The sequence below is a fragment of the Ochotona princeps genome, chromosome 3 (genome assembly GCF_030435755.1).
Source record: "Ochotona princeps isolate mOchPri1 chromosome 3, mOchPri1.hap1, whole genome shotgun sequence".
Taxonomy (NCBI): Eukaryota; Metazoa; Chordata; class Mammalia; order Lagomorpha; family Ochotonidae; genus Ochotona; species Ochotona princeps.
Window position 1 is genome coordinate 84,344,977 of NC_080834.1, and position 27,643 is coordinate 84,372,619.

General features: G+C 37.6%; 1 protein-coding gene across 6 annotated transcripts in view; it reads right to left on the reverse strand.

The window, feature by feature from the left end:
• Positions 1 to 27,643, reverse strand: part of IGSF11 (immunoglobulin superfamily member 11) — a 253,913-nt gene that overhangs the window by 120,847 nt on the left and 105,423 nt on the right. The window lies entirely within an intron of this gene.

A 27,643-nucleotide genomic window follows, 5' to 3' on the forward strand; every position in this document is an offset into this window, starting at 1 on the left:
ATCATATTTGTCTATTAGGCTAAACCATGGAAGTTAGCCTCAATTTGAAGACTTGCCGCTACATATCTTCACCTTTCTAACCCCAGATGACTACAGCACAATAAATCTTCCATTCTAACCTGATCCTTAAGTACCAGTGAATATATAAATACTACTTGACATAAAGAGCAAATAGGCAGTTCACAAGGCTATTAACTATCTGGCTCTATCTTCTTCCACCTGACACTTTAATTATAACACAAATATACTCCTATTTCTTCACATGATCCTGCAAAGTATTCTCTAAATACTCCTTTTCACGTCACATAAATATCCAATTTGTACTTTCAGCAACAATTCTAATCACTGTTATACACATATTAAATTCCTTAACAACATATTCCACATCAAAGTCTCTGTGTAACACACAATGGTGTACATAGAGTAGATTTCTCAATAATATGCTGGAAAGAAATAATAATATAGAATCAAAATGGTAGAATAGGGTAAGGACATGTTTAAACAAATGGAAAAATATTTCATCAGGATGAAGCAGAGGGCACATATTCCAAGAAAGAGGAGAGGACAGAACAACAGCAGAGGGGTACCGGGAGACAGACAGACACAGGAAAGCAGCAGACACAATGGTGTTGTGTTGCAGTGACTGATACTCCAGTGGCATTCAACTAACAGTGATCTGAACTTCACCAGCAGCCGGAACTCCAACAGGAACCGGAACTCCAACAGGAACCGGAACTCCGCCAGCAGCCAGGTGGGAAGGGACTTTCACTGGGAGCTTGGGAGGTCCAGCACTGGCTGGTCCGTTTGATTTGGCCAGGAGCAGAGACAGAGCAGCAGATCCCAGACGGGCAGTGCGAGAACAGGTGGATTTCACAGCCCAGTCAGCACCCTAGAGCCAAATTGGCTGCCATTTTGCGTTAGGAGCCAAAGGCAAGGGAAAGGACTGAGCATACGCTGAGCTGGGAGTGAACTCATTTCCGACTCAGTGAACTGCAGAGACGTGGCATTCTACAGGTTCCACCCAAAACAGGTCTGGGATAGCCCTCAGATCTGATGGCATGCAGATCAAGAACTCTAGTAGTGCCACGTCAGGAGCCATTTTGTGCACTGTGGCAATAGCTTTAGGACTGCAGGGACAACAGTGAACTGCACATGTGCAGAGCTCGTGAGAACTCACTGAGCTCTGTGCATTGCACTGGTCCCGCAGGAAAATAACACCTACTATGGCATTGTATGGGTCAAAATAGGTCTGTGTGGCACCCAGACATAACAACCAACAGGTTCCAGCAAGATCAACACCAACAACAACCTAATTATATAGGACACCTGGTGTCTCTCTAATTTTTGGACCTGCTCCAACCAGAAGTGGGAGAAAGGTTGTACAGACAATAGTTCAGCCTCAGTATGGTATCACAGGAGGTGGAGAGTGGTGTGTCAGGAGTTGGGGCTGTGGAGACCATGGTGGAAATCTAACATAAGAACCCAGACCTAGAACTCGCTGGAGGGAGTGGCACAAGTGGCTGCAAGCAAAAAGGTGTGTACCAACTGCAAGAAGTAAAATCAAACTGTAGACCTGTGGGTAACACAGCTTAGACACCTGCCCCAAGGAGAAGACTCTGCTAACCAGAAGTACAATGACCAAGAGCAAAAGAAGAGACAAAGGCAAAGTGAGTATTACTGAAGACTCCCCTGCAAAGGAGCAAAACCCTATGCCAACCTCAGAGTTAACAGAGGAAGACATTGAGAACATGGGGCATACAGAATTCATAAAACTCATTTTAAAGCTTCTGATCAAAAATGAGAAACACATACAAGATTTCAAAGAATTTAAGGAAGCATTAAGGCAAATCAAGGCTGCTATATCAGAAATTAAGATCACGGTACAGCAAATTAAAAGTACAGTGGAAAGTCTCCAAAACAGAATGAAGGAGGCAGAAGAAAGAATCTCAGAATTGGAAGATGTTTCCTGTCACAAGGGGGAAGCAAACAGAAAGCTGGAAGCAGAGCTGGTTCAGGCCAAAAAAAATATTCAAGAATTGAAAGACACTATTAAGAGGCCAGAGATAAGAGTTATGGGAGTCCCAGAAGGTGCAGAAAGAGAAGCTAGGTTTACAAATATATTTAATGAAATAATAAGGGAAAATTTCCCTAATCTAGAGAAAGAATTGGGAAACAAGATCCAGGAGGGGCACAGAACTCCCAACAGGCTTGATCAAAAGAGATCTTCACCAAGACACATGATCATCAAGCTCTCTTCAATTGAAAATAAGAAAAAGATCCTTAAATGTGCACATGGAAAAAATCAACTAACATAAAGGAATGTCAATTAAACTCACAGGAGATCTCTCACAGGAAACTCTACAGGCAAGAAGAGAATGGAGTGGCATGTTCCAGATTCTAAAAGAAAAAAACTGTCGGCCTAGGATTACATACCCAGCAAAGCTTTCTTTTGTCTTTGAAAATGAAATAAAATTCTTCCACACTGAAGAAAAGTTAAAAGGATATGCTTCTTCCAAACCTGCCCTACAAATGATACTTTAAGATGTTCTCTTGACAGAGAAGAGGAATAGCACCAAACAAAACCAAAGGCAAATGTGAAGAACATCCCAGTAAAATGACAACAGAAGACTAAACCAATGAACAGCCCATTCCTAAAATGACAGGACCAAAGTACCATCCATACATATTAAACTCTGAATGTAATTGGTTTAAGCTCAAACATCATAGATTAGTAGACTGGATTAAAAAAACAAAACAACATCTATTTATTGTCTAGGAGAGACATATTTCACCAATAAAAATCAGCGGAAACTATATCACATGGGTTTTGTTGTTTTCTGTTGGTTTCATCTCTTCAAAACAGCTTCTTCTGATTAAATCCTTCAATGATTCATAGATCATACAGTAGCTTCATTTTCTGCAAGAAGGTTCTTGATTTTCATTTCTTCAGCTACATGTTAGTCATTTAGTAGCATGTTATTTAACTCATGGTGTTGTTAATTTCTTTTTTCTCCCAGATGTTGATTTTGTTTTGCGGCTTTTCATTTAAGGGGATGTATATTAGCTGTGTAATGAAGACTGTCATTTCTAGTAAAATGTCATTTAACTTCATGGCATTGTAAATTTATATTTTTCTTTCTATTGTTGATTTTGTATTGGGACTTTTCATTTAAGGGGATGTACAGTAGCTGTGAAATGGAGACTCTCTCAAATCCACATGTGAAGATATAATGTAGTATGCATTTCTACTTCCAGACAAAGATGGACCTACAATGAAATTGTTCACTCTATCTTGACAATAGGATGCTGGACTCTCTGCCATTGTCCATGCCTGCAATGAGGTACATATGACAGTGTATGAAAAACTATATGTTAGTAATGATATAGAAGAACTAGTTAGGGGGGGAGGGAATTGGGGAGGGGATAAGGGAAAAGCCAGGAGCCTAGGGAACTGTATCATAAAATGATAATAATAATAAAAAAATAAAAAACAAAAACAAAAAAAGAAATAATAATATTTTATAAGATTGGTGAGACACACTTCCCAAGAAAAAATGCCACATACATACAACCCTTAATTTGAGAGAAAATCTCTGTGACCACTCTGAAAAGCACCTTTCAGCACAGGTTGGAATCTCTCATACAAAATAAATGTAGGGTATGGCATTATAATTTAAGAGACTCAGCAATCGAAAGAGCATTAATAATTAAAAGAATTATTTTAAGATTTAACAATAAAATTATATGACTAAGATCATTTAAGAAATCAATAATGACATTTTACCAATATCATAAGATTGAAAGACTGAATATTTCCACTTTCCAAATAAGCAAAACAACACTTTAAAAACAGACTTGTTTTTTTGCCAATATCATAGGTCATATGACTCTTTGGGTTCCAAAGCCCTACCTCAGAAAACAGAACCAGAAAATATCATCTTACTTAGCATCATTAAATCGTATAATTAAAAAATATGTTCCAGATCTAAATAATTAATATTAAAGAATGAAATGACAATGATATTGACAGTGGTGACAACAGAAGAGGGGAACAAGGTAGATAACAAACAAAAACTGAAAAAAACTGATTCTGTGAGGAGGAAATGAATTATTAACACTACTTAAGAATAACATTACATATGACATTCTGTGTGGGCACTTCTCTTTCGGGAGATGAGCCTTCACAGTTTGACCATTATTAGTATGAATTTACTGATGTCCGACAATATGCACTGTACCACAAATATCCTGAACATAAAACAGAATGTAAGACCACATCAAAGGACTTTTATAACCAGAAGACTAGACTATCCTGTAAACAGGTAAACCATTACAAAAACAAAATTTGTAGTCCTTGACCCTCAATTCTCATTGCACACAAGAAAATCAATTCCAGGTGTACTATAGGTCAAAATATAAAAAGTAAAATAATGCAGTATATGGAAAGCACAGAATATATTCTTAGCACTGTAATATGCAAAGAATTCTAGCCAGGATTTTTAAGCAATGAAAAAGGAAAACATTAGAATGAGAACTTGTGTTCTTTAGAAGATATCAAAATAAAAGAGTGAGAAAAATCAGAAAGTAAGAGAAGAGTTTTGCAACACATACAATCAATAATGTGCTAGCAGTTTGGCAAAAGTACTTTTTAAAAAGTTTTTAAAATCTATACAAATCAAGTGATAAAGGGGTATAGAGATTCCACAATTTTAAAAACTGACCCACCGATTCTAATCCCGGCGGTCCTGCTTCCCATCCAGCTCTCTGCTTGTGGCCTGGGAAAGGAGTCCAGGACGGTCCAAAGCCTTGGGACTCTGCACCCACGTGGGAGACCTGGAAGAAGATCCTGGCTTTAGACTGGCTCAGCTCCAGCCATTGCGGTCACTTCGGGAGTGAATCATCAGATGGAAGATCTTCCTCTCTGTCTCTCCTCCTCTCTGTGTATCTGACTTCCAATAAAAATAAATAAATCTTTAAAAAAAAGCTGACTAAATTTTTTTTAAAAAATTAAATGTTCCTCAATAGATGAAAAGATAAAATACAGTTTATATACAATGAAAGACCATTAATCCACATAAAGGAAAGAAGTTCTGGTACATCTGACAACATTAAACAACCTTGAAAACACAATGCTAAGTGAAATAAGCTAATCATAAAATGAAAAAAAAAATAAGTGTTATACTTGCTCTATAAAGCAGTTAAAATGGGCAAATTCATAGAGAAAAACATCAGAGGTTATAACAGACTAGGAGGATGTGGAAATTCAGAGTTGCTTTATTTTGTTTTATTTTTGATGATGTTTACATAGCTGATTAGGGTGGGAAGCGTCAAGGATTAGAGAAAAGTGAGTGAAACCACTGTTTACAATTTTTTTTCTTCCTGTATATGGAGGAAGAGGAGACAGAATGGGGGAATTCACTAGTCTCCCAACTACCTCTGTACCCGAAGATGGGGAATGGCCACCCGATGTCATCCCATAGTCCCCAATGTGGAGCATGCTCCAAGGATTCTGCTCAAGTGGTTTTAATAGTTATTATAAAGGGTACAGAGTTTCTCTTTGGGCTGTCTAAAAAATATTTTCAGTTTCAAAAACAGCAGTGACAGTAGCGCAAAAGATGAATATTTGAAAATATTTAAAAGTGGTAAATTTTTAAAATTAATAATGTAATATACCAAAAGCTATTGATTTGTAAACTTTCAATGGTTAGTTCTATGTCAACAAAATCTGCTTAAATTTAGTTGACTGGTAGAGTGGCAGGGAAAGACAGAGAAAGCTTCCAAGCACTGGTTCACTCTCCACATAGCTACACTAGTCAGAGCTGGGCCAGGCCTAAGTCAGGAGCCTAAAGCTTCATCCAAGTTTCCCATACAGGTGACAGGGGTCCAAGTGCTTCTGCTGCTTTTCCAGACTGAATTAATGATGACATGGATCAGAAGTGGAACAGCCAAATCTTGAACCAGCAATCTAATACGGACTATCAAAATTGACCAGCTGCACCATAACTCCAGCCATTCAAAAAGTCATTTTTAAAAGCTAGAAAAAAAATGAACAGATGATTTACAAAATCATAAACCTAAATAACCAATACACAGAGGAAAAAACTAGTAACTTCGTTAGTAATCAAGAAGTACAAAACCACACACATACACACAATCAGACATTGCACACTGCTCACAATGGTACAGAAGAATTATTGGCAACGTGAAATGAAAGGTGATTCATTTACCTTTCCATTATTTGTCACATATTGAGATGAAGTAAGAACCACACAGCCACTTGGGAGAAAATGACAATATTGACTGAAACTGATTTCAAGCATACACCCAAATGAAACAGATTCTGATATGTACCAAAAGACACACAAAAATGTTCAAAGTAGCATTACTCACTACAAGCCAAAACTGGAAATAGCTCAAATCTCTTAAAGCAGTAAGATAATTTCATATGATGATGTATGCTTACAACAAAATGTTCTATGAACAAACCATAGCTATACACAAGAATGTAGAAAAATCACATAATCAAGGTTAAATTTTTAAAGCTAATATAGAAAAGGTAAATGATGTTCACTTAAGTTTCAAAAACACGCTAACTAGTTTCTGATGCTAGAATTCATAAAGTAGTTCTTAGAAGGTGATGAAGTTGTCAGTGATGCCGTCTTTATGATGCCTACACACATAAAATCATTTAAATTAATTCAGTAGCACTCTTAAGATTTCCACATTTTGTGTGTATATGTCATACTTCTGAAAGTTTAAGTCCCTGTCACTAGCCTTTTATAGTAAATATCACAACTCTGAAATTTATCATAACCAAAGAAAAAAGATCAACTATGAAAGGTAGTTCTTTTCAACAAAATTAACTGAATATGTTATAGAAAAACAGCAGAAACATATGAAGGGGATGGGAGGTCACTGTAAACTTTGGTCATAGAAATAAATAGACTGAAAATTATTTCTGTATATGGTAGATCGTAATGATCTAATTTCATTCTTCTCTCTCTCTCTCTCTCTCTCTCTCTCTCTCTCTCTCTCTCTATATATATATATATATATATATATATATATATATCTCCAATTTTACCAGTGTTATTTATTGAAGACTATTTTTCTCCAATATATTTTCTAAGCAGTTTGGTCAAAAATCAGTTGGCTATGTATATGTATATGTATATGTATATGTATATGTATATGTATAATGTAGCTGTTTTAGATGCTACAGCTGTGTAGTATGCTTTGAAATCAGATGTCGTTAGACCTTCAATTTGGTTTGCTTTTTATTTCCCCATCAAAGTCACTTTCTCTAATCTAGGTACTTTGTTTAAGATTTATTTATTTATTTATTTTCATTGGAAAGGCAGCTTTGAAAAGAGAAGGAGAGACAAAAAGAAAAGTCTTCCCTCCATTGGTTCACTCCCCCAAGTAATGCAACAGCCAGAGCTGAGCCAACCTGAAGCCGGGAGCCAGGAGCTTCTTCCAGGTCTCCCCCAAGGAAGCAGGATTCCAAGGCTTTGGGTCATCCCCGACTGCTTTCCCAGGCCACAAGCAGGGAGCTGGATGGGAAGTGGGGCAGCTGGGATATGAACTAACACACATATGGGATCCCAGTGCTTGTAGGGTGAGGATTTAGCCACTGGACCATCATGCTATGGCCTATTCCACATTTTCTGTGATTCCATTTGAAAACTTATGATTGTTTTCTAATTCCATACAGAATATCATTGGCATTTTGAAAGGGACTGCATCAAAAACAGTTCAATTGTGTGCACCAGGGCAATACTGTTAGCCATGGCAGGATCTTTTTCTCTGGTGCTACCACATTCACCCTCCTGGTTCTGCTCATGAGAGAGGTCCCAGGTGACTCAGTCATTACCTCTCTGTAAACTACACTCAACCGCAGGGGCCCTCAGGAGGGTGACAGACACCATGGCAGTTGGAAAGTTATCTAATTCTAGAGACATATTTCTAAGAACCAAGACAATGGATACAACTCCAGAAGGGCAGCTGGATAGTGTTTCAACACACAATACCATCATTTGAGGCAAGAGAAAAAAGATGGCTGATTATGCTAGGAAAGTGGCATCTTGAGCAGAGAGGGCAGCAGGAGAAAAGCAGGTGCTGTGTAGACCTGGAGAAGGAAAATCAGCACATTAGGTGAATGCAGCTCACAGGAAAGGTGGAGCTGTGTGGATAGGGAAAACCTGCTGAAAACAGCTAAAGGGGTAGCCCACAGTCCAAAGAGGAGGGTGAACAAAAGCAAAACGCAGGAAGGTACCCCAACCTACAGACAATAGTCTTATGGATTTGGAGCTGACACAAAGGGAATCCGAACAGGTGAACTCTCATGGGAGCCCCCAGAAAGGGAGAGAATGGCAGAAAGCCACAGGAGCAAAGTGCTGTCTCAAAAATCTGTGGAGGAAGGCAAAATTAGTGAAATTCCACGAGCTGCCAAATACCCCAAGATCAGTGCAACCATGCCATTGACGAGCGAGCCACTGGGGGGCAAAGCAGCTGAGAGAGTGACTAAAGCAGAGTCCACTCCACATCCAGAAGGTCTGCATTGTAAAACCCCTGAGAGATGCCAGGGCCACCCAAGAGGGGGATGTTGGAACTTGAGGCGGTGGGTGAGGTGAAAAGAGACTGGATCAGGATCAACTACACAGATACTGACGAGTAAGCCAGAACTAAAAGTCAAAACATGTTCGTGTTGGTGGACATTAGAACACTATTGTGTGGATTCCAACTCCTGGAATACTAGCACGGCAGAAGGGGACAATGAAAGCTGCCTAAGTAAAGACAAGCAGCCTGAGCAAGTGAAGTACATGTACGAATAGTCCAACAGAAGAATCTGCGATGTGCACTTCAGCAGTCCTGGAACCATGGGTGGGAGTCAGAGAACACAAGGGTGTGCTGAAGAGAAGTTTAGCAGAGGCCACAGCAGAAGCAAGAGGGAATGAAACCAGTAACCTGCATGTGACTTCATGGAACCAAGAGCCATGAGTGAGGACAGACAGAGTGAAGCACACATAATCAAGCGTGCAGTTTTTGACTACACAACTGCTCTGGTATCTGCCTCGATGCCTATCCCAAGGTCTGCATCACCAGGAGACCAGCAACCCCATAGTGTGCCCAGTGCCTTACTGGGAGTCCTTTCTGCAAAGCAAGGGTCTGTGCTACCAGGTAGCAAGAAACAGAGAGAGTTCAACTTTGAAGTCCAAGGAATATCACTCCAAAAGGAGGAAAGGAAGGGGAAGGGAGGGGGAGGGAGGGGGGGAAGGAGGATGGGAGAGAGAAAAAGAGAAAGAAAGAGAAAGAAAGAGGGAAAGAAAGAGGGAAAGAAAGAAAGAAAGAAAGAAAGAAAGAAAGAAAGAAAGAAAGAAAGAAAGAAAGAAAGAAAGAAAGAGAAGAAAGAAAGAAAGAAAGAAAGAAAGAAAGAAAGAAAGAAAGAAAGAAAGAAAGAAAGAAAGAAAGAAAGAAAGAAAGAGAGAGAGAAGGGTGGGAGCATGAGGGAGGGAGGGAGGAAGAAAAGAAGGAAGGAAGGAAGGAAGCAAGCCTGGTGCAGTAGCCTAGAGACTAAAGTCTTCGCCTTGCATGCACCAGGATCCCATATGGGCATTGGCTCATATCCTAGTGGTCCTGCTTCCCATCCAGCTCCCTGCTTGTGACCCGGGCAAAGCAGTCAAGAACAGCACAAAGTGTAGCCCTGCATCCACATGGGAGACCCACAAGAAGCTCTGGACTACTGGCTTCAGATCAGCTCAGCTCTAGCCATTGCAGCGACTTGAGGAGTGAATCAATGGATAGAAGATCTTCCTCTCTGCTTCACCTCCTCTCTGTATATCTTTCCAATAAAAATAAATAAATCTTCTAAAAATAAAGAAATGGAAGGAGAGAAGGCTGGAGGGAAAACATCACTTGGCTAATATTTTTGTAAAATCTCTCTACTCATTGGAAGAAGGCTGGAGGTAAATTAGGCATAACTCATTTGTCTCCAAGAGCAAATTACCCAATCAACCAATCAGCAACTGGGGCACAGCAAGAAAACATTAAAGAGTGATGACTGAAGTCATGCCACTATCCTTCCTGGCCTCTGGCACTGCTGAAGCCACGAATGAAACAGACTAGGCAGAAAACGTGCCGATACTTGGGCCATACCCTGCTACTTTCCCACATAAGCAGAGAGCAGGATCAGAACTGGAGCAGCAGAGACATAAACTAGCATCCATATGGGATGCTGGTGTAGTAATTGGATGATCATCTTTAACATGCTCCACACCTTCTTGTCCCCTAACCATCAAATTGTATAGTAATTGCTATGACCAATAACTACATGTTTCTAAGGGCTTCTAACAAAACAAGTAAGTCTGTTTTGCCTTAGTAGGATCTCCAATTAAAAATGCTAAAAGGACAAGGCATGTGGTATATAAAAACGGTCTTGGTTGGAACAATGGTGAATTGGAGAGTTAGACCCAGTCAAATGTTTTTTCCATGAACAAAATTCAGCTGGCAAACCATCCAGTTTGCACTATTTATTTCCAATAATTATTACATACAATAAAAACAAAAAGTCAATACAATTTTTTCTGTGTTTATGTGAAAATTTTACAAGGTATACATTATTTAAAAGTCCCAATTCACAACACTGAAATCTATAGAAGGAAATCATAATTGATTTATTTTTCTATTTAATGCATTAACCAACTTTAAGCACTTTTATTAAAAGGTGATTACATAGTAGGACATTTCAAACAAGGTTCTGATTAGGCAGAAAGAACTTTTGATGGTATAATGAAGAAGAGAAAATACTATTTCAGGTAATAGTATATTGAATGAGGTTACTAACGCCTTCCCTACAAAGAAATAAAAGACTTGTCAATCACTGCATAAGCCAGAGTGGGTGTGGGTTGGCTGGGCTTTGCCACAGCATCAACTGGCAGATGCTAGCACAGGGGGGCTAATTCTGTCAAGTTCAACTGCAGAGCCACCTGGACAGTACAGGCTCTGGGAGATGGAGTAGGTTCAGCAGAGAAATAGTGTGCACCTCCCTGTTGGAATGCCACTCTGACTGGTGAGTGTGAGAACCAGGACTGGGGCAGGCATGGCTGGACAGACAGTGGCACCCGCCAGCACATGTGTCGGCTGGATAGTGGGGCTGGTTGGGTTGAACTAGGCTTCAATGCCCATTGATATGTATGAGAGCTGAATGGGATGTGGGACAGACTGGACAAGTCTGCTGTACATACGGGCAAGCACAGGAACTAGAGCAGGGAGTGGGCCTGGTGGGAGTTATTGCAGTTTGCTTCAGCTAGACTGCAGCTCCCACTGGTTTGCATGAAGGCCGAGTATATATGGTGGGCAGGATCAGACTAAATTGCAACACCCATTTGTTTGTGTATTAGGGCTGAAGGCAGAACTGACCCAGCAATTGCAAACACCAGCATGTGCATAAGCTGATTGGGGTGACAGACTGTGCCAGACCCTGTATTGGCAAGCACACACAAGAATCAGGTCTGGGATTACCTCATGTTTCTTTTTGGATCCCCCCAACTGAACTGCTGGACTCAGAACCCCAACCATGAAGAGAATTGCAAGTTCCACGTTCTGACCATGGAGTGTATATGTCAGAACTGGGCCTCCTCAGTGGCTTAGATGGGGAAGTGGATGGCATACCCAGGTGAACTTGAAGGATATGGCAGTCTGCGAGGATACCTGGTATCATAATAGAGGATGGAGGACAGAACAATTTGATCAACTACCCCTGCCAAGTGCTGGCAGTGACTATCTGGGCAAATGGAGACTCTTAGGTGAACTAAGTCAACCAGTGGATTCTGGAGAGATTTCACTGTGCTTGGGAGTGGCGAGATTGGCAGTAATTCAGAACTGCTGAACTATCAAAACCTCTTGAGCAGGACCCTTGGAGCATGCCCCATATTGGGGACCTTGGGATGGGTTGTGTCAGGTGACTGTCCTTCATCCCAGTTTACAGAGGCATTTGGTAGGCTGGGTGTGGCTTCTCCTCTCACCTTCCTCCTTCCCCCAGATACAGGAAGGAAAAAAATAAGATGTGGAAATAATTATCTCACCCATCTTCCTGCAGCCCTTGATCTTTATATCACCCTAATTTACTACATAAAAATCATCAAAAAAATAAATAAATCTTTTAAAAAAAGACTTGTAAACTTCACAGTTAACTGAGGAAGGCATGGAAGAATTGCTGAATAAATAATTTTTTAAACATTACGAAGTTCCTTAAAAACAATGAGAAGTACATACAGAAGTCCAAGGAATATGTTACACAGGAAATAGCAACACTAAGACAAACTCAAGCTGAATTATTGTAAATGAAACAATCCAGCAACTTAAAAAATCAGTGGGAAGCCTCAATACTAGAATGAGTGAAGAAAAAGAAAGAATTTCATACTTGGAACAAACGTCCCAGACTGACAATGAAACAATCAAAAAGATGGAATAGGAAATGAATCAAGCTAAGAAAAACATCAGAGAATCAAGGGACACTATCAAAATATCAAACATAAGAATTATTGGAGTTCCAGAAGGTGCAGAAAAATAAGCTGGGTTCAAGGATGTATTCTATGAAATAAAAATTAAAAGCTTCCCTTACATGGAGAAAGAATTGGGAAACAAGACACAGGAGGTGCATAAAACTCACAGTAGAGCTGTCCAAAAGTGATCCTTGCCATGACACATCATAATTAAGCTCTCTTTGGACATAAAGAAAAGATATTTATATAGGCATGTGAAAAAAAAATCAATTAACTTACAGAGGAATCCCAATCAGACTCACAGCTGACCTCTTAGAAGGTCACACTACAAGCCAGAAAAGAATGGAGTGACATATTTCAGTTAGTGAAAGAAAAAAAAAATGTCAGTCCAGAATAACATACCTATCAAAACTTTCCTTTGTATTTGAAAAGGAAACAAAATACAAGCAAAGCAAACGATATATTAAAGGCTTCATCTCTACCAGACCTGTCCTGTATGTTCAAGATGTGTTATAAACAGAGAAAAACACCTACCAATTCCAAAGGCAAATCAGGTTAATATCCCCAAAAAAAAACAACAAAACAAGCCTAAATAACACATTGAGAACCCATTGCAGAAATGACAGCACTAAATCACTGCATATTGATATTACTCCTGAATGTAGTAAATGGCTTAGATTTATCAATTAAATGACACAGACTAGCAGCACACAAAGCTACATGAAACAAATATTAATGGCTTTAAAAGAAGACATAGACTCCAGTACAATAACATGGGGGACCTTAACACTCCACTAACATCAATGGACAAATCAGTGAGATATAATCTTAACAATGAAGCAACAGAGCTCATCCAGATGCTAGTATAAATCCACTTAATTGATATCTAGAGAATCTTTCATCCTACATACATAGAATACACTTTCTTTTCATCAGTATATAGATCATTTTCCAGGACTGATCACATTATAGGCCACAAAACAAGCCACAGCAAATTTTTAAAAATTGAAATCTTCTCAGATCAATTGGAGTGAAACTGGAGACCAGTCAAAATACCACAGAAGATACGCAGAGAGTGACAAGATTCTGCTAAATTAATAATGGATTATAGAAGGAATCAAACAAATAAAAAAATGTTTGAAATGAAAGAAGGTATCATCTCAACATATTAAAACTTACAGGACACAGTCAAGGTAGTATTAAGGGGAAAGTTAATTTCAATCAATGCTTATGACCAGAAATTAAAAATGCACCAGAAAAATGGGCTAATCATACATCTGAAGGAGCTAGAAAAAACAACAGCAAACTAATCCCATGATTAGCATAAAAAGTAATCAAATTAATCAAGGAAATAAGCCAAATAGAGACCAAAAGAACAATACATAAATGAATCAAAGGTCTGGTTCTTTGATAAAATCAAAAAAATAGATTCCCCACTAGCTCAACTAATCAAAAAAAGGAGGGAGGTGATATGAATCAATAGAATCACAGACAAAAAAGGAAATATAACAACAGATATCTTGGACGTGCATAGGATAATCAGAAACTATTACAAGCAACTATACACAAGCAAATCAGAAGAACTAGAAGAAATGGATAGATTTTTTTTATACAATCTACCAAAACTAATTCAAGAGGCAATTACTAATCTAAATAACCCTATCACCAGAACAGACACTGAATCAGTAATTAAATTCCTCTCAACCAAGAAAAGCCCTGGACCAGATGGCTGCACTGCAGAATTCTAACAAATGTTTCAAGAACATACTCCAATCTTCCACAAGCCTTTCCAAATAGCAAGGGAAGCAATCCTTCCAAACTCTTTCTATGAAGCCAATACGACCTTAATACAAAAGCCAGATGAGACACAATAGAAAGAGTGCTACGCACCAATATCCCTGATGAACATAAACACAGCAATCCTCAATAAAATGCCAACGAACAGGATCCAATGTACATCAGGGCGAATGATTTACCTGGACCAGGTGGGATTTGTTCCTGCATGCAGAGATGGTTTAACATTTGCAAATCAATAAATATGATATACCACATCAACAAATTGAAAAATGAAAACCATATGATCATCTCACTAGATACGGAGAAGTCATTTGATAAAAGTCAACACCGCTTCATGTTAAAACCCTAAGCAAGATAGGCAGAGAAGGAACATTCAACAACACAATCAACGTAATTGATGAAAAACTCAATGCCAGCATCATACTAAATGGGGAAAGACTGGAAACTTTTCCACTAAGAAATGGAAATAGACAAGGTGGTCCACTTTCAGCACTGCTACTGAAACTCCTTGACAGAACTAACAGGCAAAAGAAATTAAAGGAATTCAACCGAGAACTGAAGAATTAAAATTATACCTGTTTGCAGATGACATGATTCTCTACATAGGACCAAAAGATTCAATCAAGAGGCTATTGGAACTCAGAAAGAAATTTGGGAGTGTAACAAAATGCAAAATTAATGAACATTAAATCAATGACACTAGTATACACAAATGCTCCATAGTTTAGTAAGAAATTTTAAGTACAATCACCTTTAAAATTGTGGAGATGGATGTTAAATACCTTGGAATTAACCTAACCAAAGATGTGGGAGACCTCTATAATGAAAATTACAAAACACTAAAAAAAAAAAAAAAAAAAAAGAAAAGAAAGAAAGAAAAGAAATAGAAGAAAACATTAAAAGATGGAGAAACCTACCATGTTTCTGGGTTAGTAGAATTAACATAATCAAAATGTCCATATTACCAAAAGCAATACATAACACAATTCTAACAACATTCTTCTCAGAAGCAGAACATACAAAAGTTCATCTGCAAACACAGGAGACCATGAATAACCAAAGCTATCCTGGAGAAATATAAATCAAGCTGGAGGAATCACAATTCTAGACTTCAAGACATATTATATGACAGTGAGAGATCATCAAAAACAGTCTGGTACTGGTATAGATAAAGAAGATCAATGGAACAGAATAAAAACACCAGAGGGGAGCCCACACATGAACAGCCTACTAACTTTTAACAAGAAAACTAAAAATAACTGAGGGAAAAGTCTGATCGCTTCAACAAATACTGTTGGGACAAATGGATAACAGCCTGTAGAATCTAAGAAGCAAGTCCCTGCCCCCAACCTGTCACCTTATACAAAAATCAGCTCCACGTGAATCAATGGCCTAAATCCACACCCAAAAACCATCAAACTGTTAGAAGAAAACGTGGGAAGCACTATACAAGACACCAGTGTTCGTAAATATTTCTTAGAAAAGTCACCAAAAACATACGCAGTCAAAGCCAAAATAAACAAACGGGGCTGCATCAACCTAAGAAGCTTCTATACAGTAAACAAAACCATCAACAAAGAAGCAACCAAAAGAAGTGAGAAAATTTTCGCATCTACATCACAGAGAGGGGGCTAATACCCAGGATTTACAAATAGCCTCAAAAACTAAATGACAGCAGAACAAACAACCCATGAAGATATGGGTGAAGGAAATGAACAGATATTTTCAAAAGAACAGATTCAAATGGCTAACAGACATATGAAAAATGTTCAAGCTCCCTAGCTGTCAAGAAAATACAAATAAAACCCACACTAAAGTTCCACTGTACTCCAGCATGGTTGGTCTACATTTGGAAACCTACTAACAACATCTGCTGGTGTGGATGTGGGGAGAAAGACACCTCCTTCACTGCTGGTCAGAATGTAGGCCAGTGCAGCCATTATGCAAGTCAGTATGTGTTGGCAACGCCCGCGTCGCCACGTAATCCGAGCTGAGCGGAGGGACTAGGGTTGCAACGCAGACAACGCAGAGAGACAAGACAAGGCAACACGCAGTACACCGAATGCCGATCGATGACAGATTGATCTTTATTGCAACTCCAGACTTTCTTTTATACTCTGCTTAGCTCCTCCCAGTAGTGGCCACCCTAAATCCCTTCAGTTCCTCCCAGTGTTTATCCAATCCTCTAGTGGCCACCCTAAATCCCTTGAGTTTTATCCAATCCCTTGGCAGATAACTTGACAATAGGAAGCAGGAACTTGCGGTTAAGCCAGTGGCTATATGTATCAGGCCAAAATTACCAATCCTGTTATGCTCTGAGAAACAAGCTAAGCTGTGGAGTTAATCCTTGGGAGACCGGGGCCTGCAAGTATGAAAAATGCCAAGACAACTGAAAATTGATCTACAGTTTGACCTAGCTATCCCACTTCTGGGAATACATCCAAAGCAAGTAAATCCTGCATATGAGAAAATGCATGCAACCCAATATTTACAGAACTACAATCTACAATAGCGAAGATCTAGAAACAATTCAGATACCCATCTAAAAAGGAATGGATAAAGAAACTGGATACGTCTATTCCATGGAAACTACCCAGCCACCAAAAAGGATGAAATTCCACCATTTGCAACAAAGTGGTCCCAACTAGAGAACATTACGCTCAATGGAATAGGCCAATTCTAAGTCAACAAATAGCATATGCTCTCTCTGATAAAAGACAACTGTCATATAATATATATATGTAAATAACTATACACTTATAGTCTCACAAAGGAACAATGTAATGGAGATTTCAGGATAAGGAAACAAAAGAAAAACTGCAGTATATATCTCTACTCCCAAATAAAAGAAGGACCCCCAATGAAACTGTTAAATATATATTGAAAAAAGATTCTACATGCTTTACCATTGCCTAGACGTACAATTGAATGAAACATATAGATAGCACAATGTTGGAATCATGACTGCAGCTGAAGGACTATATTAGTGTAAGATACAGAAAACAATGGGAAGGGGAGAAAAGGTAGCAAGTAAAGGAAAAGGGACAGAAATCCCTAAACTTATAAAACTTTATAATGGACAATAATAATTTAAAATGTAATAAAAGAAAGGGATTGCACTGAATTTGTAGATTGCTTTAGGTAGTACAGACATTCTAGTGATACTGATTCCTCCAATCCATGAGCAAGGAATAGCTTCTGTTTCTGTGTCCTTGATAATTTCCTCAATCAATATTTTATAATTTTAATTACAAAGATCTACTTTGGTTGGCATTTTTCGAGTTTGCTACTGTTATTTTTCAAGGAAGACAGGTACATAATGAAGCAGTACCAGAAAATAAAAAAATAATAATCTGGTAGAGGGTAAACAATGTAAGAAAAAAAGATCAGCTAGAAAACGGTTCGGATAATTTAACCATAAGGAAAATATGATTACTGAAATAAATATTTCACAGACGCAATGGTTTTCAAGTGTGAAAACAAAAGAACAACTTTTGCCTTCAAATGGCTCATGGAATCTCACGCTTGTTTAGCATGGTGTTGCTATAAGCAACAGTCACCAAAGTCTGGACAATCTTAAAATAGACAAAAAAATCATTCTGCCTGAGATCTTACACATAAACACACTCACATGTATATATTTATGTGCACATATACACGTATATATGAATTGTCATATAGAAAACTAATAAAGATGTGTGTGTCACTGTCTAATTTTAGCTAACACTCCTGAAGTAGATGTACAAGGTTTTACAAAGTTTAATCTAAACATTAGTTAGGATCATTTTCATTCCCCAAAGCTGGGATAAACACTAGGGAAAGAGTTTCACTGTTCTCAAGTCCAAGAGAAAGTTGGGATGCCAACTTCCACTTTGTGAGTAGAATCTAAGCTGGAGAACTCAAGAGGAAGTGCTGAAAGCTGCAAATTATTTTTGTGTTCATGCACTTCATCATCATCAGTTTATAGAATATTTGTAGACACTGAAGGAGTAGGCAGATTTGGTTTATTTTAATGCAGGCAGATGGCTTGGCCATGGAAATTGTGAAGAGATTTACTGAGCGGCTTCATCAGATCAAGGACATTATGGAATTAAAGGGCTCTAAGAGACTGTACTGGTCCAGCTCCCTGTGGCTCTCAACATTCTACTTTCTTATTAGGGCAAAGATAACTCAGCTCCGGAGCGCAAAATAACCAAGATAGGGAGGAGAAGAACACAATTAACTTATTCAAAAAACTGCAAACGTTAAGACTGTAACTAGAAATCAACTGATGAACAAGCAACCAAAACAAGTCTTGCTCTAATGACAATGAAGCCAAAAACCAGGAAGAATTAAAAGTTATAATTCCAAAAGCTGTTTTCAAGAAAATCAGTCATGTTTAAGTTTCTATAAATAGACATAAAACTCCAGAACCATCTCTTAACATTATAGCTAAGTTTCAGGCAAAAATGTAATGATTTAAATTGCTACCTCCTATAACATGGTATGTATTGAGTTTGCAAATTTCAGAATTATTTCAGTTCTTCCAGCATGACTAATTGTCCATTTAAGAGACCACCTGACTTTTTATAAAAACATTATTTCCTGAAAATGCAGAAAGTGTAGCTATCAGTGACAATCAATCAAAAATCAATCAATCAAAAATCAATCAATCAGTGTCAGAACTAAGATGTGCCCTAACCACATACCGCAGAGCTTTCAGTTTAAGGACCACTATTTTCAACAAGTTTACTGTTTCATGTTTTTAAAAGGTCACAAGACCATCACTTTCAATCAGTAAGAGTACTAGTAAAATGTCTTTATTCATCAAGAATCTCAGTATAGATAAAAGTTTAGACATGTAAATTCTGGCTTGGACAAAGAAAAATCATCAAAGTTATAATGAATCACATAAAAGGATCAGAATACAGTGATTGTGATAAAAGGCAGATATTGTCATATTTACAGTCTTCTTTGAATGGATCCACTCCTGATACAAATAGGACCTACTCTAGTACAAAGGATTTAACAGAATGAAGTTACATAGCCTAAGTCAGTGTGAGCACAAACCTATAGTAAACTAAAACTTTAAAGTTTATTTATATTTAAACTAGCCTTCACAATCTATAATGGATAAATACAGCTTTAATTCCTAGAACAGAAATCACCACCACATTTTAGTAGATTGATGGGGGAAGGGAAAGAGGAAAGTCAATATCTGGAGGAAAAGTTTCATAGTAATGTTAAAACTACCCATTTAATAGCTCTGGCTTATTTTACTGCCAATAGTCTCAACAGTTGACATGTCCAAGCATCACAAGTATACACACCTGGAAAATAATGGTAACTTACCTAACCCAACTTGCTCCTTTTGCAAATGAAAGCAAACCTGGAGAATTATACAATATGCCCAATAGTACAGACCTCCCACAGTAAATCCTGGATAGACCTCTTCCCTCCTCCTGATTCAAATTAAGGCTGATAAGCCCTTTCAATAGGAATTTGCACTAACAAAGCATTTGATACAGGTCAAGCACTATACTAAACACTTCCGTAATATCAGATTTCATTTAACTTGATCATTCTCAACACAACAAGGCAACCTCCACTTTCAGATGAACTCAAGCTAACAACATTAAATAACATTTCCAAAGTCACAGGGAAAAGTACTGACAACTCAAATCCAGTATCAAATATGTCTTATGATGCACTGCTCATGAACTTTAAGAAAGTGCTACTATCTCCTTAAAGTGTTAAATACATACATTCAAACAATTCCCTTCAGGACATCTACACAAGCAATACCTATATATTCAAACAATTTCATTACAGAAATATCTATAAACTTATATATGCAAAGATGCTCACCACAATATCATAAATATAAAAAAGCTAAAGATAACATAAATAGCCAACAATGGTGAAACATGTAAATCATATACTTCCCATTAATACTAGATGGCTATATAGAAGAGTGCGGTATATTCATGTAATGCAGGTGGTAAGATGCCAATATAAAATGTTATGCTTTCAAAACAAGCCAAAGAATAGTATTTATTATCTAATTTAATTTTTAAAATGTATGTGCATATGCACACTTCATGATTAGCAAAACATGTAGAACAGATAGTAAAACCAGAGGTTTGGTAAATGGATATGGAACATGATTTCCTCTTTCACACTTCTGCATTGTTTTGAGCTTCTATGCCTAGAATGTGCTACTTTTGATCTGTGTTTGCATATACATACAAAAAATAATTTTAAATTTATTATGAATTTTAATTAGATGTATGACCTGTTTAGTGTAACCAAATACAGCACAATTTAATGATAACTACTGTCTCTAAAATAATTTCAAAAAATATATCTTCAAGGTTCTACTACAGAACACTACTATGTACACTACATGAATTTCAAGTATATTACATGAATCTGTAGGCATCTCCAAGACCCCTATGAGCAGTCTCTGCAATAAGAACTCCGTTTTCAAATGCTGATTAAGTGAAAGTTGCCTTTTTTCCTGAGTGTACAACAGCAGTAATGTTGACATTGCTGGTGCCTCAGCACAGGTCGAGGCCTTGGCACCAGTCTGCACCAGCAGTCACTGCAGTGTTCAACACCATTAGAAAATAAAATCCAGCTCCATGAAAGAACATCTTTGATGCAACAATAATGGTAATTTTACTAAACCTTTATCATTTGTGATATTCTGCATGACCAAGTGGGCACTATAAAACATAAATCCCTTGTACTACATATTATCACAAAATGGTTGCCCAAGGAAAAGCACTAACACAACTGTGTGAGTTCCAGCTTGGAAAGAATTCACTGTTGCTTTTCTTGGACAAGAGTGCTAATCTGAAAGAACACTCATAAACCAAGGATATTGATACCTGGGTAATATCTACCCCTGAGACCAGGGGTAATAGCTACCCCAGCAGATATCTTAGCAAAGTGGAACTATCATTGCAGTATTAATAACTGACAGCTGTTTGTGCCAATGATACAATTAATGCAAATACGAAAATTTGGGGAAACTTCTATGACACACTTACCCACTCCACAATATTGAAAGACAATTCTACTGAGATCATTGATGATATTAACAATGATTTTTCAAAAATATTTGGAAGAGCTGCATAGCACAGTGAATAAATATTTTTCAATGGTCAACGCACAATGTTATAAAAAATAATGCATGAATAAAAGATTCACTCAAAGTAAAAGAAACCAATAATTTAAAAGAACAATAACCCTTAATTGAAATGGCTCTGAGTTCTAGGCAATCATTACAAAACTATCATATTCCATATTTTGGTAGAATATCTAAGAAAACACCTAGATTTACTTGGAAAACACTCTCAAAATACTATAATATATACTCATGAACATTCAAATATTTAAACAAAACCAAGATAATATATAACAAGGGGATGGAGGAGTAGGTATGAGAATCTAGTTGTCTAATATAAAATATTATGCTTTCAAAATATAATGAACTCAATACTAAAAACAGTTCCAAAAATGTAAAACAGTACCACTCTTTTACTTGGTTTGAGGAAAAAAGTCGTTTTAAATGAATTAGTAAATACATTTTTAAATTTTCTTACTTTCAAACCCTAATACAGTATCACAGACATAATCAACATAAACAGTTCTGTGCAATATTTTTTAACATCAGAAATTTAAGAGAAGCTTCCCAGTATACAGGTCTCACAAGCACTGCATACTGTTTTTAAGTTTTAGCCAAAAGAAGCTAGTGTACAACCTGTACTTATACATGGGCAATATATATAAGTCAACTGGATTACAACCTTTATTAACCAACAAAAATAATAAATGATAGCCTGATCTGAAGATGTTCTGCAAACATAATGTTTATTGCACTGCAGCCTGTTTTTGCCATGTATCTGGTGTCCTGGCAAATGATCTTGACCCATGAAGGCTGACAGAATTTGTATAATTGGCAGTAATGGCCCTGAATAACAACAATTAAGTATTATGACCAATGTTTGATATTTGCAGTTATTTAGCCATCCTGAAGCACATGATTGAGACTTGGATTATGAGTCAAACATAACTTTTGACATTTTGAGGAAGACCATAAGCAACACTGCAGACTGAGAGGACAGTCCATTCGGGTATGAATCATAGCTGGAAAAATTCCCAAACAGAAATACGAACACTTCAAGAAAAAGGAAAGGGATGGGAAGACAAAACAACTCCCAGTCTACATTGACTCTTCACACCCTAATCAAATATGTAAAAAATATCAAAAATAAAATTTATACAATTTAATAAAACAAGTTATAACGCCCTCCACATGCAGCCAATCTAATACATATCCTTAAAAACCTAATAAATAATCCCCATTAATTTATAACCATAATGTGAGAAGAGACAGAAAGCTAAGACTGTGAAAGTTATTACTGGAATGATCTCTGTTCTTGGGAGATATTTATAACATAGCAGGTCCTCAAGACTAACACCACACATGTAAGTGGGAAAATGCCAAGGTGTTCAATGAATGTCATAAGTTGAGATCATTCTTTCTTTTCTCTAAAGATTTATTTTTTTTTACTTATTTATTTGAAAGCCATCGTTACAGAAGGAAAGACAGAGAGAGATCATCCATCCACCGGTTCACTCCCCAGAAGGCCACAGTGGCCAGGGTGGGGCTAGGCTAAATCCAGCGGCCTCCTCTGAGTCTCCCGCATGAGTAGCAGGGTCCCAAATACGTGGGCAATCTTCTGCTCTTTTTCTCAGGCCATTAACAAGAAGCTGGATTAGAAGTACGACAGCCAGGATACATACCAGCACCCATGTGGAATGCTAGACTCACAGTAGCAGCTTCTTCACTACGCTGGCCCCTGAGATCAATCTTCACTATTTAGAGCAAAACCTTCAAAATTCCTTAACAATAAAATAATGAACAGCCTCAAAGCTTTAAGATTATAGATATGCCAAGAATCGATTTTGAGAGGTAAGTATTGAAATTTTAAGTGGACTTACAAAGAAGTCACAGAATCTGAAAACAGGTCTTTATCAAGGTTTTGAAAATAGCTGAGGCTGACCCTTCAAATCATATTCCTAAAAAATTTTGAACAAAAACTATTTTCCTTTCGAAAAAAAGAAAAGATTCTTCTCAGGTACTCCATGCACACAGAATTATGATGCGTATTGGTAAAAACACACTTCTAAGTATCTAATGAGTCTGGCCTATCTTACGTCAAAGCACACACATACACACATAATTACATGATAAAGTTAATGTTGTGAAACAAGGGCAAAAGAGCACATCTATGTGCCCACATAACCCCACTAATGCCCAGTTTCTTGGGGTATTTCTTTAAATGTCTCAATGACTGCACGGTTTGGGATATTTATCATTATCATTACCAATCTCTGAAATCAGAACAGAAAAGCTGAAGGAAGTCAGAAATGGCTAGTTTTATTACCTTACGCTATTCTGATCTTCAACTGACTTTGGTAAGAATTTAAATTTTTTTCAATTTTTTAAAATATTAGTTTGAGAACTGGCATTGTAGAATGCCAGGTTAAGCTGCTGCTTCTGATGCTGGCATTTGATATGGGTACAAGCTCACCACTCCACTTCTGATACAGCTCCCTGCTAATATACCCCTGAAAGCACTGGAGGAGGCCCAAGACACTAGGTTACAGCACCCACAGAGAAGCTCCTGGCTCCTGGCTCTGGCTTCAGCCTGGCCCTGCCTCAGACAAAACAATGGATGGACAATCTCCTTATCTTTCACATAAAAATGAATTTTTCAAAAAATATATCGGATTATTGAGTCTTTTAAGAATAGTCTACAAGTGGTTCCATAACATCAATACTGTATTCATAATTCACATTGCATTACTACAGACTACGACTCAATAAAAATGTGGCATTAACTTTTCAATACACAAACCTATTATACTTTATCCATCCATCCTAACCTTAAATCCTGGTCTGCAACCATTCATAACTTCTAATGGTAACCTAATTCTCTGAAGATCCTTCCAAAGAACTCAGTTCAACTAATATGTCCACTTCTTAACCAACCATGCTTTTCTAAATAAACATATGTCTCTGTGGCCATAAGTTTATTTCTTTGAAGATCAAAAATGCCACCTGTCAAATGAAAACAAATTAGGATGTAGATTTCTCAAAGGGTATTTTCTGAGTAGACTTAGCTCACATTGGAAAGTTTGTACTGATTTAAATCTATTCCACTAAGCATTAACATTTTGATGCTGCTTATTAAAATATTCTTCCCACAATATATGAGTAAGGCAAGGTAATACCTTGCAGCAACTATGCAGTATCTGATAGCAGCAATCATGAACTGGCAGCTAGGTCTATAATTTGCAAATTGGGAAATACTTAAATTTCCTCTCTTGATTCCTTTCTTCTATAATTAAAAACAACTACAGCTGGTCTCTTTCTTGGGGGATTGAAAACCAGTTCACAGGGAGTCAACTACTTAAACAGAAAGGAAAGAAACCTTTAGAATATTTAATAATAACACCTTACTAAAAAGTAATTAACTTCCCACATTCATGATTAAACTTACCTCAGATGAGACGGCTTTTGAATACCACCCAACAACCAATAACATCTCTAAAACCAGCTGCTCTCAAAGTTTGATCTACAGAGGATTTCAGAACCTCCGGATGATGTGGGGCTGCTCTCAGAATGGAAAGGTGAGTGAGTCAGAGGCAGAGCCAGGCCTCTCCAACAGACTGCTGAGGTGACTGCATTCACTTGAAATGGCTGGACTGCTGGAAATGCAGCAATTCCACCTTAAAGCAATACTTCCAGGTTAAGAAAGTTCAAGTAAATTGTTATCCTTAGTCTAGACACCAACAGATTTAGAATCTTTATCCTACAGTTTTAATGCAAAGGCCCCTCCTTCGTATTACTTACTGCAATTACAGAATCTGGTGCAGCAGCACACCTTGTTTGACACTAACTCACATGGCTGAAGTATGAGATTCAGATGAGAATTTTCATTATAAATGTTTCCACTATCAAAGTGTAAAAACACATTCTAAAATGTGCCACATACACTGAAGGTAGGGAGAAAAGTAAGCAAAGCTGCACTGCATCATTATTTTGGCTCTAACAGTTATAGCCACAATATTTTAAAAGCACTTGGTGACTGCATATTTAACTACTTCCTGAACAGTCCACATTGAGCGTACTCACACAATGTGTATCAGGCTTAACTTCTCTATAGTGTTTATTCAGTAGCACTCACCTTTCATGCGCATCACACCACAGATTTTTACTACAAAGCAATTCCTTCCAAGTTAAATAATTAAATTTAAAGCTAGGACACTAAAAATCACAATAAATTTTCCATAATACTAACATTTAAATGGCTTGCAATTTTATGCATTTTTATTCTCTTTCATATCTTTTCTTTCTTTTTATGTATCTGCTCAAACCCTGGAATGTAATCCGTCATTGTGAGGGATCACAAGTACAGGAAACTCTTCAGCCATCATCAAACTCTCTAGCAGAACTTTCTGTGAATCAACTTTCCCTCAACTTACAGTTCATTCCACACAGATTTAACAAAAACAAAACAGAAATTTGTGACAATCATTGTATCCCTTTTTCTTAAGATTCTTTCTACCTTTGGTGCATTATTCCATTGGAGTGATTATAGTTGTTGGCCACATATCTATTATCCATTTCCCTTTCCCCCTTCATAATGGGATCAATTTTGTTCAAAACCCCAACCCTTCTTCTCATTCCACTTTTGAAGTTCATTCGGACTAACTTTGCCTCCGATTGGTTTAAGAACTTGATTCTATCAGGACTTGTAGCTCCCTGGAGGCTGATAACACCAGCACAGACAAGCACTCTAGCTGTTCAAGCTCTTTCTGTCCTCATCAGAGAAAAACTGATCATTAGTGCTTTTTCCGGACATACAGAACAAAGCACAAACTCAGCCTTCAGCTTGCCCCCAGCTGCCTCTTTAGCTTTTCTCCTTTGCACATCTCCAGCTCTAGCAGTGAGAAACTTGGCCTTTCCAGAATATGTCCCTACACAAGCAAGTCTGACCAACCACTTCTCTCATTCAAAACCCAAACAGAAAAGTTTTCCATATCACCATTAATACATTGCACTCATCATATATTCCCTGCATCATGAATTATTTGTGCATGCACAGAGCCTGTTTGTCAACAGCTTGTTTGAAATGCGCTCACTCCTTAAGACATGCAAAGAAAACTCTTACGCATCTTGATATTTCACTATCATCTTTCCCCACCAGATTCGCAAATGCACAGCTTTGCAAATATTTGCTCAACAAATGAACACAGCTTTTGAGGGTTAAAAGCGATTATCGTAAAGACTGAGATGTCCTTGGAAGTCCTTAAAAACATTCTAGTGTGGCTTGCAAATATCCTGCTGAAGGAAAACGAACAAATCAGATGACCTTGTAAGACAGATTCTGCCAATGAGAGCAACTGTGTAAAAACACTGCCTCATAATTCAAAACCAAACTGTACACAAATCATATTTACAGAGTGGCCTTTATTGTACTATACTAAGTTTAATAATAGATTGTGCTACAAAAAAAGAGTTGTTCTGACATTTACAATACTGCTATGTCTGTTGATTATATCAGCCTATTTGCTCTTATTTTACACTTGAAAGAAGTTAGACAGAAATATCCTTTCAAACTGGTAGCAGAAAGCGCTACATACAATGTAATTATTATCTGCACATCAACACTAAAAAAATGCACCTACTGAACTCCGGAAAAATTACCCATAATTTTGACGATTATAGCCCTCCCCCCAGTTTCTATGGAGACGATATACAAAAAGTTTTTTTGCACTCATTTCTCCCCACCTAAATGATTTGTACAATTAAAGCTGACTAAAATTAGGTTACCTCAGGATCCATAGTCCTATAATCAGTTCAAATGAGGCCACAAAATGATTAGAAACATAATGGTTACCTCCAGAAACAATGTTCACAACACACCATCAATCACCGAACCTACCCTTCAGAGTGAATTTCGGTAAAACCTCTACAACTAAATGGGAGAGAAAACTTGACTGCCTGGGACAATGCACACACAGAAACAAAGGGAGCGATGTAACATGTAAATCGGCCATTCGGGAAAAATAAAATATAGGAAAGAGAGAAACACTAAACTTAAATAATGCTTAATAAACCGCTAAAAAGAAAATGAGTCTTCCTTTTGCCCTAATAGTTATATTATTCTATGGGGCTTTTTTGTTTTGTTGCTGTTCTTTTCTTTTTTGCTGAACCAACTTAAATCCCTTAAGCATGACAAACTACAGCAGCGATACATTTCCAAATGTTGTTAACACACTTT